This window comes from Triturus cristatus, chromosome 1_2 (assembly GCF_964204655.1).
Source record: "Triturus cristatus chromosome 1_2, aTriCri1.1, whole genome shotgun sequence".
NCBI lineage: Eukaryota > Metazoa > Chordata > Amphibia > Caudata > Salamandridae > Triturus > Triturus cristatus.
Genome location: NC_140580.1, coordinates 829,634,463 through 829,647,985, shown reverse-complemented (window position 1 = coordinate 829,647,985; position 13,523 = coordinate 829,634,463). Strand labels below are relative to the sequence as shown.

At 44.9% G+C, this 13,523-nt stretch overlaps 1 protein-coding gene across 6 annotated transcripts in view; it reads left to right on the top strand.

Annotated features, from left to right (window-relative positions):
- The window catches only part of PLEKHG5 (pleckstrin homology and RhoGEF domain containing G5), a 1,098,541-nt gene that overhangs the window by 683,729 nt on the left and 401,289 nt on the right, over window positions 1–13,523 (top strand). The gene's annotated exons all lie outside the window — the stretch shown is intronic.

The following is a 13,523-nucleotide window of genomic DNA, read 5'->3' as shown; positions in this document are numbered from 1 at the left end:
GCAGCAAGTCCTAAAATATACCTCAGTAGTGTTGTTTGGCCGGGCCTGCAGTAACCGGCTAGGTTTCACTTAGTGGACAACTGTTTGAGTTTGAGCTGGACAGTTGGGTTTTGGCGGTTTAGTTGGGTCAGAGGAATATCCACACCGTATGGACCGATGATATTTTGGGCCTGCATTATTTTTTGCTCTGGTTCGTGAGGATACCTGCAGTTGTGACCCATTGTGTATCAGGTTCTTAAAAAATATTAATGTCTGCTGGGACAAGAATGTCCCCCCGCATTGTTTTAAGGACATGAAGCCCTGCCTTAGTTACTCCGTTGCAGTTTTCACTGGTATCCTGATGGTTTTTGTGCCCAGCGTAAACACAGGTTATGTGTGTGCCCTGGGTCCTAGCATGTGTGAAACATTCTGAGACCCAGAGTGTGGCTCTGTGTTCTGCTTGTACTGGCAGTAATGGAACTGACCAGCACGGGGGCATATCTGCTCATGCAAATATGCCCTCGCATGTAATATAAGGCACCCAGCCGTAGGGCTGTACGGCCTGCTGTGGGGTGACTTACAAATCTTACATCCAGTGTTAGGGAACATGGCACATAGGGGTGTATGTAATGTCGTATTTTCACTTTTGTCTGCACCAAAACACGCAAACTGCAGTGGCAGTTTGCATGAGCTTGGTCAGGGGTCCTTTAGGTTGGCATAATTTGTGCTGCAGCCCTTGGGGACACTCTTCAGTGCCTCAGGCCCTAGGTACCAGGGGTACCGTTTACTAGAGACTTACAGAGGGTACCAAAGGTATTGCCAATATGGGGAAACAATCTGGGAAAAAGGTCTGGCTCTGGGGACGTGGTAAGCAGGAACCCAGTGTATTTCCAGGCGAAATCACATCAAAAACCAGGCAAAAAGTGGGGGTGACCATGTCGAAAAGGGCACTTTCTTACATCTACCATGTGTATTCCACGATACTTTAGGAATTCGATTTGGAAAAATCTATTTGGTGTTGGGGGTTTATTCTTCGCAAACACTGTTGTTTATTAACTCTGTCCTCAGTGGCTCTGACTCTTCTGAACAAACTTGACCTATTCACCCAAGGTTATTGACTGCACATTGATTGTGTTTACAATTAACATTAATCACAATAAGGCAGATCTGCTGCCTCCCTTGGGTCCTTATTTTCAGCAGCACACATCTTCAGGTATGGTAGCGCCCCCTTTGTAATCCTGAATCAACAAAGCTGGGCAAGACGGGATTCATGGAGAAGCAGTAATAAACTTCGTGGGGTTTTGCTGTCTCCATGTCATTGCACATTCAAGAATTGCCTGATGCATAGCAATCTGACTCTGTCCTGTAGAAGACCTACATGGCACTTCAACTCCTTCCGTGTGGTATAAAGGCAAGCCCTTGACATCCGGTGAACTTGTATTTGATTTATGTGGCAGGATATAACTGAATCTATTTCTAGAATACATGTGACATTCTGAATTACTTTATTGTAATCATCATTAGAGCTGGAATATTTAATTTTTAGTGTGAATAATTTATGCCAAGGACGCTATCATCAAAGAACAATGCCAGCTATGTAAAAGGTGTGACCAGTGATGGACGAGAATGCAAGACTCACTGGTGTCCATGAGTGAAGACTGGCGAGAGATTTTACTTAGCATGTGTTCTACAGTGGGCTAAGGAAGAGACATTGTTGTGTGCCCACCAGAGAGGAAAGAAGTAGACTTGTTACTTATGGCAGTGCTAGAGTCGCCTGCTGGGTCACTGTTGTTCATTTTATGAGGTGCAAAGGTTGTGTGTTCTATCAGGGCTTTGAAATGTGGTGGGCCCTCCGTCCATCTGATGCAATTCTAGTCACCGCCCTTACATGTGCCAGTTTTCTTAGGGCAACTTTGAAATTAGTTTGGTATTAGTGCATTGCCAGGCAGTTTAGAAAGAGGACTGGCAGTAATGGCTCGCTCATTGGTTGTAATTGTAGGCTTTGACATTTCCATGGTGATTTATGTATTGTGGAGAAATGTAGAAATGGGCTTGGCATAAATTTATACGTACTGGATCAGTTTATAGTGTAAATACTAAGGCTATTTTTACACTGACATGACAATGTGGACTATATGTGGATACTGGTATCCTGGCAGTATTGTAACCATAGAGACCACTATAGTGTGAGCCTGTACGATCAGTATCTTGAATCAAATAAGAATATTGCACCAGATACAGTATTTAAATCAGCTGTTAGTTTTATTGGAGTAATAGTTTAAATGAGGTAAGGGTTTTTGGCTAGTCATTGCTTCTTCTGGGACACGCTGGTCTGAAAGATGTGCTTTGAGATTTTTTTTATATATGTGAAGTCTATCGTTTTTTAGTATATGTATGTGAACTCTGCAGCATGCATCTTTTGCTGCCATGTATTCCGAACATGTTATTGGGAGGATGGGGCTCACTTGCTATGGTTAATTGCTAAGAAGTGCAAAGCGGGGCTACTAGGGCTTTGTTCCAACCAAGGATGTTTTGGTTCCCAATTAAGCCCGTCTCACTGTGCCCACCAGTGAAGAGAAATTTCTCAATGTGTACCCTCCACAGGAATTGAAGGTGTCCTGTTCCTCTGTTTCACCATTAACAAGGAATAGACCAATCTTGTTGTCAAGTGTGTGCCTTTTGCCAGCCAATAGGGAACACAAGAAAGTGGTTTCTTTCTGCATTCCCATCAGAGGAGGAATAGAAGAGGCTCATTTCTTGCCATATCCCTGAGGGCATTGGAAGGGACTACCTCCTCACTGTGTGCCTACCAGATAATCACTGGAGGGACTCATTCCTTGCAGTATGCCCATCCATGCCCATTACTGTTTTATGGGGGGATGGGGGGGGGGCTGGTCACCAAAGTCATGTCCCTTCTATATTCAGCAAATTTGGTGAACCCTTTGCAACACAAATTCTCTAAAGAGAAGAGATTGTGAATTTGCTTAGGCTATCTGATTTACATTCTACTATTATTCTGAGATTTTTCTCGAAGTCGTGGAAGCGTTGTGAATGTTCCCTCGTGTACATTTGACTGCCCAAACCAACTGTGTTTCTGCTGATTCTACATTGTGTGACTCTTGGTAAGGGTCTGATTATTTCTTAGCAAGACTGATGTATATGAAAATGGGGATTCTTTGGTTTTGTTGGTATTTCACGTTATTTGACCACATTTTAACACTTCTAATGTCCAATAGGCATTGTGCCCCAAATGAAATGTGGCTGAACCATGTTGATTTGTGTCTTTGATTGGCAATTTGTAGCATACCTAAGTTGTAATAATGGATGTATGTGTATTGTGTCTAATAGTTTGAAGGCACCCTACTTAGCAGTCAGATCCACTCAAATGGCATACATTTTAACCAAATACATTATTAATTAACATTTATTGTACTTATACAATGTTCCGGCTATAAAACGTGATTAGAATAATCGGTGTGAAAATTTAAGTGGATGGGGAAAGACTTCCTTGAAACCCATGCTTCTTGCATAAGTTACTGTGTTTAGGCAAAGGCTCCAGTGCATGGATAATTGAGCTAAACTTTTAGCAGCTAGTACAGTGTTTCCTAAACTGTGGGTCAGAAAAGTTCAATCAATAAATGAAGATGCCTTTAAATTCTGTGGTTATATTGCCACATTTGTTGCGCTTTAAAGACAGAGGTCAAATGTTAGGCTATGCCTTCTGACAGATTGCTACTTATTTGTTTAACACTGGGATTGGTGTTTACAAACTCTCCTTACTTTGCAGTCCGAGAAAGAAAAGTAAAGTGACTTACGTGACAATCTTGCTGGTGCACAGGGAGTGTGAAAGGGAAGGCGGTAGGATGTAATTTTTTTGTAACACAAGAAAATGGAAAGACCTGTAAATAAATTGTACACATTCAGCAGCTTGGAATTAAAAACAAAATGAGCACTTTCTTTTTGTAATTCTGAAGTGTGATGGGGGGGGAAAAAAAGATTTTAGGAGCATCAAAACAAATCAAGAGACCTTACTCATTCTCTTGTGCCCAGGGCACTTTTGCACTGTAAATTCAGTGTGAAAGTGCACTGTCTACACATGTAGGAAGTGGTGCTTACCTCATGTCGTAAATATTTTCCAGCTTGCCATTGCAGGCTGGTGTGCGCTTTGCACCAATGGTGCTCTTAAAGACGTGTCCAGCCTGCCATTGCAGGCTGATTCGCTCAATCGCACATTTACTCAGACTGGCCTGTGTGAGCCACTAGCCATCCTGAGAAGACCATTCACTTCCAGGCGAGTACCCCTAAGGTATGTCCTAAGGGGTGAAGCTAGTCGTAGGTGAAATGCAGGGCAGGTACACGTGTGTTCCCTGCCCAGGTAGTGAGGAATAACCATGTGTGTTTTCTGTACCTATGAGGTTTTCTCTTCCTATAGGCTAACATGGGGAAGAGGTCAAAATCACTTCAGTTTGCAATGGTGGATTGCAGAGGAGCAGCTTCATGATGTTTTATGGCATTGGATTTGCTGCGACTACCCCTTGCAAGCGGAAAAGGTGGCTTCATCATGATTCAGGTAGAAATGCCATTACTAGAAATTGGGCATTTCTATGCTCTGAAACTCTGTGTGTCTTGGTGCTTGGCTCCAGTCCACATTAGAGGTTGGGGGAGCACATCTAGGCATTCCCTTGCGACAGCTATAAAATACTGGGCATTCAATTGGAATGGCTGACCTCTGGCATTTGTGGGCCTGGCTGTGGAGATTGTAGGAGGAGGTTTTGAAATGTGGCCTCCGGAGCCAGATCGTGGCCCCACTAAAGATTAAGGTCTACATTCCACGACATGGCAGTCATTACGGAAATATAGGGGAGACATCTGTGGTTCAAAGGGAGACCCTTTGAACCATCCCCAACTTCAAAGGCACACTCCAGTATAACTACTGGTGCCATCCTGCAGGGAAGGGTGAGATACGCTTTTGGGGACGTGGGACCCGAGAACCCGGAACTGCGGGGTGCACATTGCCAGAGGACTCTGTTGTGCACAATGAAGATTACTGCCATTGTAAGGGACCGCATGCCCTTGGCTGGCCTGAACTGTCTACTTGCTGCTGTGTGGTACCCTGAAGTGTTCTCTCAAAGAGCTTATCAAGCTTGTCCCTTGTTCCGTTGGAGGTCTCAGGGATATCACAGATCTCCTAAGAGAGACCCTGACCGTCTACCTGTCACACTTGGAACGCGGTGCGCTCTGAAGTGCCCACATCGTCTGCTGGATTTCAGCTGGTAACCTGACGTGTGATGAACTAATAATTGTGCCTGGAGACCAGATCGCCCATTGTTGAGCCCCAAAATCTTGGCCACATCAGTCATGTGGCCCCCACATTGTGGGGACATTGGCACGCTTAAGCAATTAGTTGGTGGTGAGTGGATTCACCCGTTGCGAGACCCAGGGTTGTCCCCTTCATCGATCATGCTGCACCTCTCTCGTGTGACACGCCGAGTGCATACTCATTGCGTGCCGTGTCAGATTCACAGATTGGGACCATCAGAGGTGGGGGAGAAACCGTAGTAGTGCTTCATTCTACCTTGTGAGGCACTGCTGAACTTGCACTAGTGTGTGTGACTGGAACTTCCTGGTGCAACCAATATCAGCGTGCACCAGATGTTGGGCCTCATTTCCAGGATGGCACATAATTTGCAACTCTTCCATTGTGTGAGTGACCGGCACAGACTGGTGCGACCCATATCATTGTGCGCCCGACGTTGTGCCCGGATTCTCTGGTTGCGACTCTGATCAAAGTGTACCTGATGGGGGATGCCTCCTCCTTCCGAGCGGTCCTCCTGCTTCATACTCCACTCATCTACTTTTCCCTTACTTGGCCCTCAGCGCGGCGGACCAGCTGCCATCGCCTAACCTGGCCTTCCCGACAGCATTGTGTTGCCAGGTAGTATTGGCCGCTCGGGTCTGGGTGGTGAGAGTGACTTGACGGGGTTGGAGGAACGCCTCCAAGAACTATCGGAAGTGGGTCAAGCAGCTGTGTGACCCCACCCCCACCCCCTCCTACCGTGCTTCGCAGAACTGGGCTGGTGCTGGAAGGCCTTGGAGACCCCTTGAGTGTGACTGTCTATTGGCCTTGGCCCGTGTCTAATCCAGATCCTGTGAGTGAACTTCTCAAGTGCCTGCAAAACCCCTTTTACCGACTGCCTCCTAATTAACTTTGCTGCCTCATGTGATCCTGACTAAGAGTGACTACAGCTGTGTGCGACCTAGTGTCCGGGAGAGGATGGGGTGTCTACAATCTGGGGATAGTTGGGGTGAGATGGAGGGAGGCTTGGGGCCATGGGTTTTGCAGAGTGTAACCAATTGACCTGCTGGGTTGCAGCAGCACCCCATTATGGTGCTGAGTGAGTATGTGTGCAAGTGCGTCCGTACAGATTTGTCTGATATCCATGGCACTGCTTAGCGGTGTGGAGTGAGTGTGTGGTAGTGAGAGTGGGAAACCGCCTCCCCGTGCTGCCTTGGCCTCGCGGTGCTGCTAAAAATTGGTATAATTTGCTGAATGCATATTTGTGATATTGTTGTGACCTGGGGTAACCGTTGAACTGTGTGGTATTAAAGAATAAGAATTGCGAGGGTGGGTTTGGGGTAGACAATGTGCTGCACCGTATAAGGGTGCTGAGTGAATATTAGGATCCTGTGTGTATATTGCTGATGTCATTTGGACACGACTAGGCCTAGTACTGCTAGTAATAATTCCAAGTGTGATTTATGCCCAGAAATACATGCTGTTCATGTTGTGTTGATTATTGTGTGTGTTGAATGTAAATGTTATCTACACACATCACGTGTGAAGTCTCTTTTGTGATGCTGAGTGCGTTTATCTTGAGCGAGTGCAGTGCCAATGCTTTACACATTGCCTTGTGATAAGCTTGACTGCTCAGTGTCAAGCTACCCAAGGGTGAGCGCAGGTTGTACAGCGGATGTGAAATGCCCCGCCCCTGATGGGAGTGGTAGGCTCTCCCTGACTGGAGCATCGCCTCAACCAACCAGAAAGTGCCAGTTCCAACAAGAGACCTTTGGACTAACCTAGTAGTTTGTGAATACAGTACGAAAGTAAACACAAATCAATAAGAACTCCCCTTCATTGGTGCTAAATAGGACTGAAGTGTAAACGCTTGTTATCCCACAGGGGTGCATATTTCACCTGTTCCACCTGCCAAATGAGCACCAGTCCCCTGTCTTCAAGTTAATTGTTATTTTGTGATGTGCCCAGCTGCTCACTAATACATTAGATTCCGAGCACGGTGCTATGTAATTATGAGCTCTGGTCAACACTGATGCGATAAAGTATTAACCCAAGCCTCCATTAACCAGTACTAAACTGGTTCTCCATTCAGAACCAAATCAGTTACCATGATACTCAGTCACTCAGAACACTCAAATTCAGCTAGAAAGACTTGACGCAGTCTCAATATCTGGAACCCCGTGGAATCAGTGAGGCAACCAGAACCCCTGGCATTTCTAAGAACCGACTTGCACTTGGCTTTGGAAAATGTCATGTCCAACCCAGAGTTTAGTGCATTACAAAGGTCTCACTAGACAATACAGTGTACCTTAAAAACTCTAGAAGCACATGACCCTCCCAGAGCACATTGTCACCGAAAGCCCATTGGGCCAGTTTCAACCTGTTAACTCACAGAGGGACATCTGAGCCATATGGAACCACTTGAGTCCTACAGGATCTAAGGTGGTCCAATCACAGTGGATCTATCGTCCTTGGTCTGTATCTTTTGCATTCTCCAGTGGTAGTTTTCACTGGGTCAGTACATTTAAAATTGTTTCTAAAAGCACTTGTGCGCACTGTTGAATTCTCAGGTAGCACCAGGGCTTTGAGTGGGCCGGGTCATGCCGGTGCTCAGTTCTAAAAAGGAGGTGCTGAGACCGGACCTTATCAGGCTCTCCATTTTTGCCCTCACCCTCAGGTTGAAAAAAAAAATCTGTTCAGCAGTACCACCCTTTACTGCCTTTGTTGTAACCTCAAAGAGACTCGTTATAGTTCTTCCACAGTCTCCTCATGTCAGAACTGAAGAATTGTCAATAATATAATCAATGAAGCCATAGTTGTTGCTTAGTTATCTTATGCAACTTTCAACCATTGACAAAGCCAATAGGTCTGGCTTGTTGTAGGTGGAATATTACTTGTTGTATTACATATCTAGATGCAATGATAGAAACAGAAAAATACCAATCGCGGCACGCTATGCTAAGCACAGATTTTTAGCTTAAGTGTTTTTAAGCAATTCCCCCGAGTACATCGGCCACGCCCCTTTGAGAGACACCGACCCTCCCCCTCCAGTTTCTTCCTCCCCTTAAATCCCTGGATAGCACCTTTCCACTGAAAATGATCGCTGCAGAGTTCGGGTCAGTTCCATTAGTGCAGCGGAGGATGGTGATGTGCAACAGTGAAGGGAGCTTGTCCTCGTAATGCACTTTTATCTTTTCAAGGGTGCTTACCCTCTGGATGGCAGCTGGGCTGGAAAGTGCATAGCTGCACAGAGAGCAGCAAGCCAGCAGAAATTAAGTTACTGCTTTTCAGGCTAGACATCAATGATGGATGGTGTTCTGCAGCCGCTGCGCTAGAAAGGGAAAGTGTCCTCTGCCCTTGGAAAGATCACTGAATGGATAATAATGTGCATAATTTCCTTCTTCCAAAAAAGCACTGTGACCTTGTCCTCCAAAAACACTTTGCTTGCAGCGCAGGCCTGTTCCATGTTGCTTGTAGGTGTGCAACAGATGTATCCATTATCACCATCCACTGGAAGTCCTGTAAAGGAGACAAGTTAACATTCAAGCCTTAACTCCTTCCCTGCTCATGACAGAACCACTCCGTCATGAGCCACGGGCGCCGTGTGCTCATGACGGAGTGGTTCCGTCATGCTGCGGCCGTTGGCGGCCGCTCCGCCCACGCAGCACTGATTCCCCGCCTGTGCGGGCGATCAATGCAAGTGGGCGGAGTCGTGACGGAACCACTCCGTCATGAGCACAGCGCGCCCGTGGCTCATGACGGAGTGGTTCCGTCACGAGCATGGCGGCGCCGCAAACCCCCCAAACCTCCCCAGCGCCGCGGCAAAATTCGTGCCGCGGCGAAGGGGTTAAGGGTAGTCAGACAGGTGGCAACTGAGTGAAGAGTAAGCCTAGTGCAAAGTTTGTCATTTATGTGCGTGAAAGTAAAGGAGCTACGCACTTATCTGGTGCTGCACAGTTGTGGGGGTCAGTGAAGTACTTCTCAGTCGCAGCAATGCGGCCTCATCAGGGCAGTTTTTACTCATTGGCCCTGGAGACCTTCGTCGGCGCAGCCATTAAGCAGGTGCCATAGACTCTGAGGCTGTTGCCTTGCTGGAAGGAGTGATGCTCGCTCCCACTTTCACTCTTCTGCTACCCTGCACTTTCTTTAAGGAAGCGCACAGACTGCAGCACCTATTTCAGGGCAACCCAGATCATTATATCCTGGCTCTAAGCTTAGCGGATCCAGGTGCTGTTGATCAGTGGGTGGCATAGCAGTTCAGACCTTACTGGGCTGGGTGAGGGAAGGTTAAGCATAAGTGAGAGGTATTGAGAGTTCGGGAATGAGTGAAAGATTTTAAATTAAATTAAAAGAATTAAAGTTCATTACAAGGAACCATGATAAAAAGACCCAATAGGTAACCCTAGACTGATCTCTGCTACTGATTAGCACCCTTCTATGTGCAGCAATGATTTGTTCTGCAGTGTGCCACCTGGAAACCCCTGCGGTGGCAACATGCTGTTCATTTTTTATTTGCTTAGAGGTATTCTTACAACTTCGCAGCTATCCAACTTTATGGTCTTGACGAACTGTAAACATTTATGTACTTTAGAACAACTTTGCTCCAGTTCTCATAATATGGCTACCTCACTTTAGAAGGGACTCTTCTCCAAGTGCATATTTTAATATATAAATGTTATACTTTTTGCCTGGGATAGGAACAACGAAGCGTAAATTGTTCAATTGCTGTTTCTTGATTACTGTAATGACCTTACATATCAAATAATAGGCCATCAGTGGCTGCCTTCAGTGAGGTCCATCTTAATTACAATAGCACTATGAATAGGATGTCTTTTTTTAAACTTCTACCGTATGCTAGGTGTTGGAGATCATGTTCTGCTTATTTGCACATGGGTCTTATTACTTTTTAATTTCAATCTGCACTTGCATAGTGTTCATTATCCTTTTAAAAGGTTGTAAGACGCTGGTCGTAGTTCTTCTTTTTTTCTTATTTTATACTTGTACGGTTAGTCTAGATAACCCACATAAGAGAGAGACCCTGTATTGAGTAAGAGTATTTGTACAAGAATTGCCCTTTTAGGTTGATTACTCAATTATGGCTAACGCGTCTAGTAATTCGAATTTTATATAAAGTTTTAACCATGCAGCCATGTATAATTTTAAGTATAACTATTTATTGTTGTTTTGTTATGTATTGTATGCTGCTTTTAAGATCCTGGAGATCAAATAAAGCTTATTCCCCTAAAAAAAAAAAGTGAAAGATTTGTCACACAATTGAAGTGTGAAGGGTGTTGTGCCATCGTTTTTTAAGACTTGCCTAGTGCAACAAAACGAATTCGACCATCCCTTCTTTAGAGCAGAGCCTGATGGGAGTGAAGGCTTTGGAGACCAGAAAAAAACAAGCAATGGTAGAGCTGATGGGTCTCTCTTTTTGGACCTATTGGTTATGGCAAAACTATTGGCAATGGTGTGTGGCATCAGGAAAAAGCTTTTGGTGATGTAGTTAAGTATCGGCAAGAAAAGTTGTGATGTAGCGAAGCACGTCTGAGTGCATGTATGATGAGATGCGCAGGTTTACTGAACGGCAGTTTTTTTTATTTACCGATCCAAGATGGCAGATGCTCTTTTTTTCACTTGCTCAAAAGCTCTTTTTTGAAAGCGGCACTCCCAGCAGCAAATGGGAGATGCTGCATATCCCAAACTTTTTACAAAAATTCTAAGAACAAATATGCATAAAGGAGCAACAGATGAGCTGGTGTGTGTGTGGGGAGCAACGGATGAGCTTTACACCGTGAGAGGGCAGGGCTGCGATAGATAAAAAAAAGAAAAAAACCAGAGCGGGTCTGGGGGGAGTAACCAATTCAGAGTACAAGGCATGGGGTTGGGTTTTGAGTGGGAAAAGCAGCATACAAGGGAGATAGTAAGTAGGGGAGGGAGCAGCATGTGTGGGGATGATGCAGGGTAACCAACTTACGAGGAGAAAGCAAGAAAAGGCACTCTCATTGAGTGGTTGAAGAAAAAAGTCCTCTGAATGCTAGCAGCAGTGTAAGGAAATAAGTCATCCAATAAATAGGAGGGTAAAAAGGCCATGCTCCAGGGAAGGGAAAAACTGATCAAGGAGGAAACTCCACCTGTAGGCAAGACCTAAAAAGGAACAGAGTGATGTCCCGCTGGCCTTTCGCAGGTTATGTCCGTTCATTCCCCAGTGCAGGCCAGTAGACCTTCAGGTGCTACACACATACTGGAACATTGGACGTGAATGAAGAGGCGAAGGTCCTTGAGGTTATAGCGTTCATTCCTCGCTGCAACACGCGTACGTGTCTACAATAAAGAAAGGAAAGTAACCTTGTTCTGCTGCAGTCCGTTTCTTTTTAGGTAAGAGTTCTGCTCAAATCTCTCTCTGTGAGTTCCTTGACACTCTTTGTATATTTGCACATCTCCACTTGACTACCTGGTTAAGTGATACATAGCTTGGAAAGTCCCTGCCGCCCGTGGTTTGCTCTATTGAGCCGTTCAGTTCACTCCACCTCAACCTCCTTCACCTTGGGTTATATTAAAGAAAGACAAATCTCTTCCATTTTGACATTCCTGTGGCTCGTGGCTTTGATCTAAAGATGTGGTACCTAGCACGTTTTGGATTATTAATGTGTGCATGCAGGAAGGTCTTCCGATCTAGGAAGGAACATGTGTTTGTGTAACTTGTATTTTTTGTAAAAGGACCACATTTTGAAAGGGGGTATGGAGACGGTGTTCGGAAAATTATGTGTGTTCATTTTCTTTCATAAAAATAATACATCTGATGGCCAACAGCTTCTATAAACAATTAAAGATAAATGAAAGACCAGTAACAATTCTGCTGGCCTTCTCTGACTGCCCCTGCCTTATGTTGGTGTACAATGCATAGAGAAAAGAAATCGCAATTACGACGACGGCGGAACCACATGTTGCCTTTGCAACGCAGTTGGAACAACGAATGTATCTTAAACCTGCATTTCTTTACCACACAAGTCTTTACGTAAAGTGGCATTGGACTTTAAAGTCCAACGTTTTGTTTACTGTTGCACAGACTGGAGTTGGAATAGTAAATTATACTGTTCCAAAGTCCAGTGCTTTCCCTAATGCCAGTCGTTGTAAACACTTGCTTGGTAAAGGAATGCGTTGTTAAGACGCATTCATTGTTCCGACCAGATTGTTAAGGAATGCGTGGTGTAGGCATGCATAGTTGTATCATACAACCCATAGAGAACCACACTGCCCAGCTGGGTTGCTGCCTATATGTTTTAGTCCTAAGTGAAGATATAATTTGCATGCCTATCTTTCACACCTTCTTCTCCATCACACTGCCGTGAGTTGCGCCCCAGGACAATACAAGAACACCTCTGTGGTCACTCACGTGTGACACCAAAATGCTACTCACATAGCATCACAACAAATGCAACACTTAACTAAACGCTCTCCCCCACAGTGGAGGATCCTACCAAGCAGAAAATGTGACTTCAGGTCCTCTATAGGGGTATGAAGTGCTGAATAAATTCTACAACACATTACAGGATGCAGCGAAAGAAAAGATGTGCATGCTCATATGCATGGAGCATGCCCTACAAATGAGCCCAGCCACTACCGCACTTCACTGGTGGTGACCGATGTTGTGTGCAGCTGCCATAGATTTCATGCCCTCTGCCCTCTTCACTATGTACAGCTCATTTTTTTGTGATGCAATATTGTCAGGCAGAAGCCTAGTTTTTGCTCCGTGAACTTTAAAGAAAATTGCGCATAGCTTGATATGGAACAAAAAATGACTCCAAAAGTCTACATCTCATGGTTGTGGTTCTTTCATACGCAAAGGATACTGATTCTGCAACAAATATATTCAGAAATTCAACCAGAAATTACTGGGTTGCTAACCACTTGCCTTTAATCATAATAAAGACAGCAATAGCTATGCCAGGAGTAGAAGCAGTGGACCTTTCCATGAGTCAATGTCTTTTAATGGCATTACAGCAGCTTTCCAGAGGTACACAAATAAGTTGCTCTGGAGCACGCAAGATCCCGTCAAAATTTTCCATTGGCCATATGTAATTTGTGCAATTTCACTACGCAACTTGCATAAAATGTAGGAAATTACACCACTGTCAAATTTCATGCAATGGCTTTTTAAGGACCAATGATTGGTTGTTCTATTCACCGACAGGCAAGAGTAAGCTGGTGATGTAAGGATGGTGGGAGCCATAATGGGGTGATCTGTGCA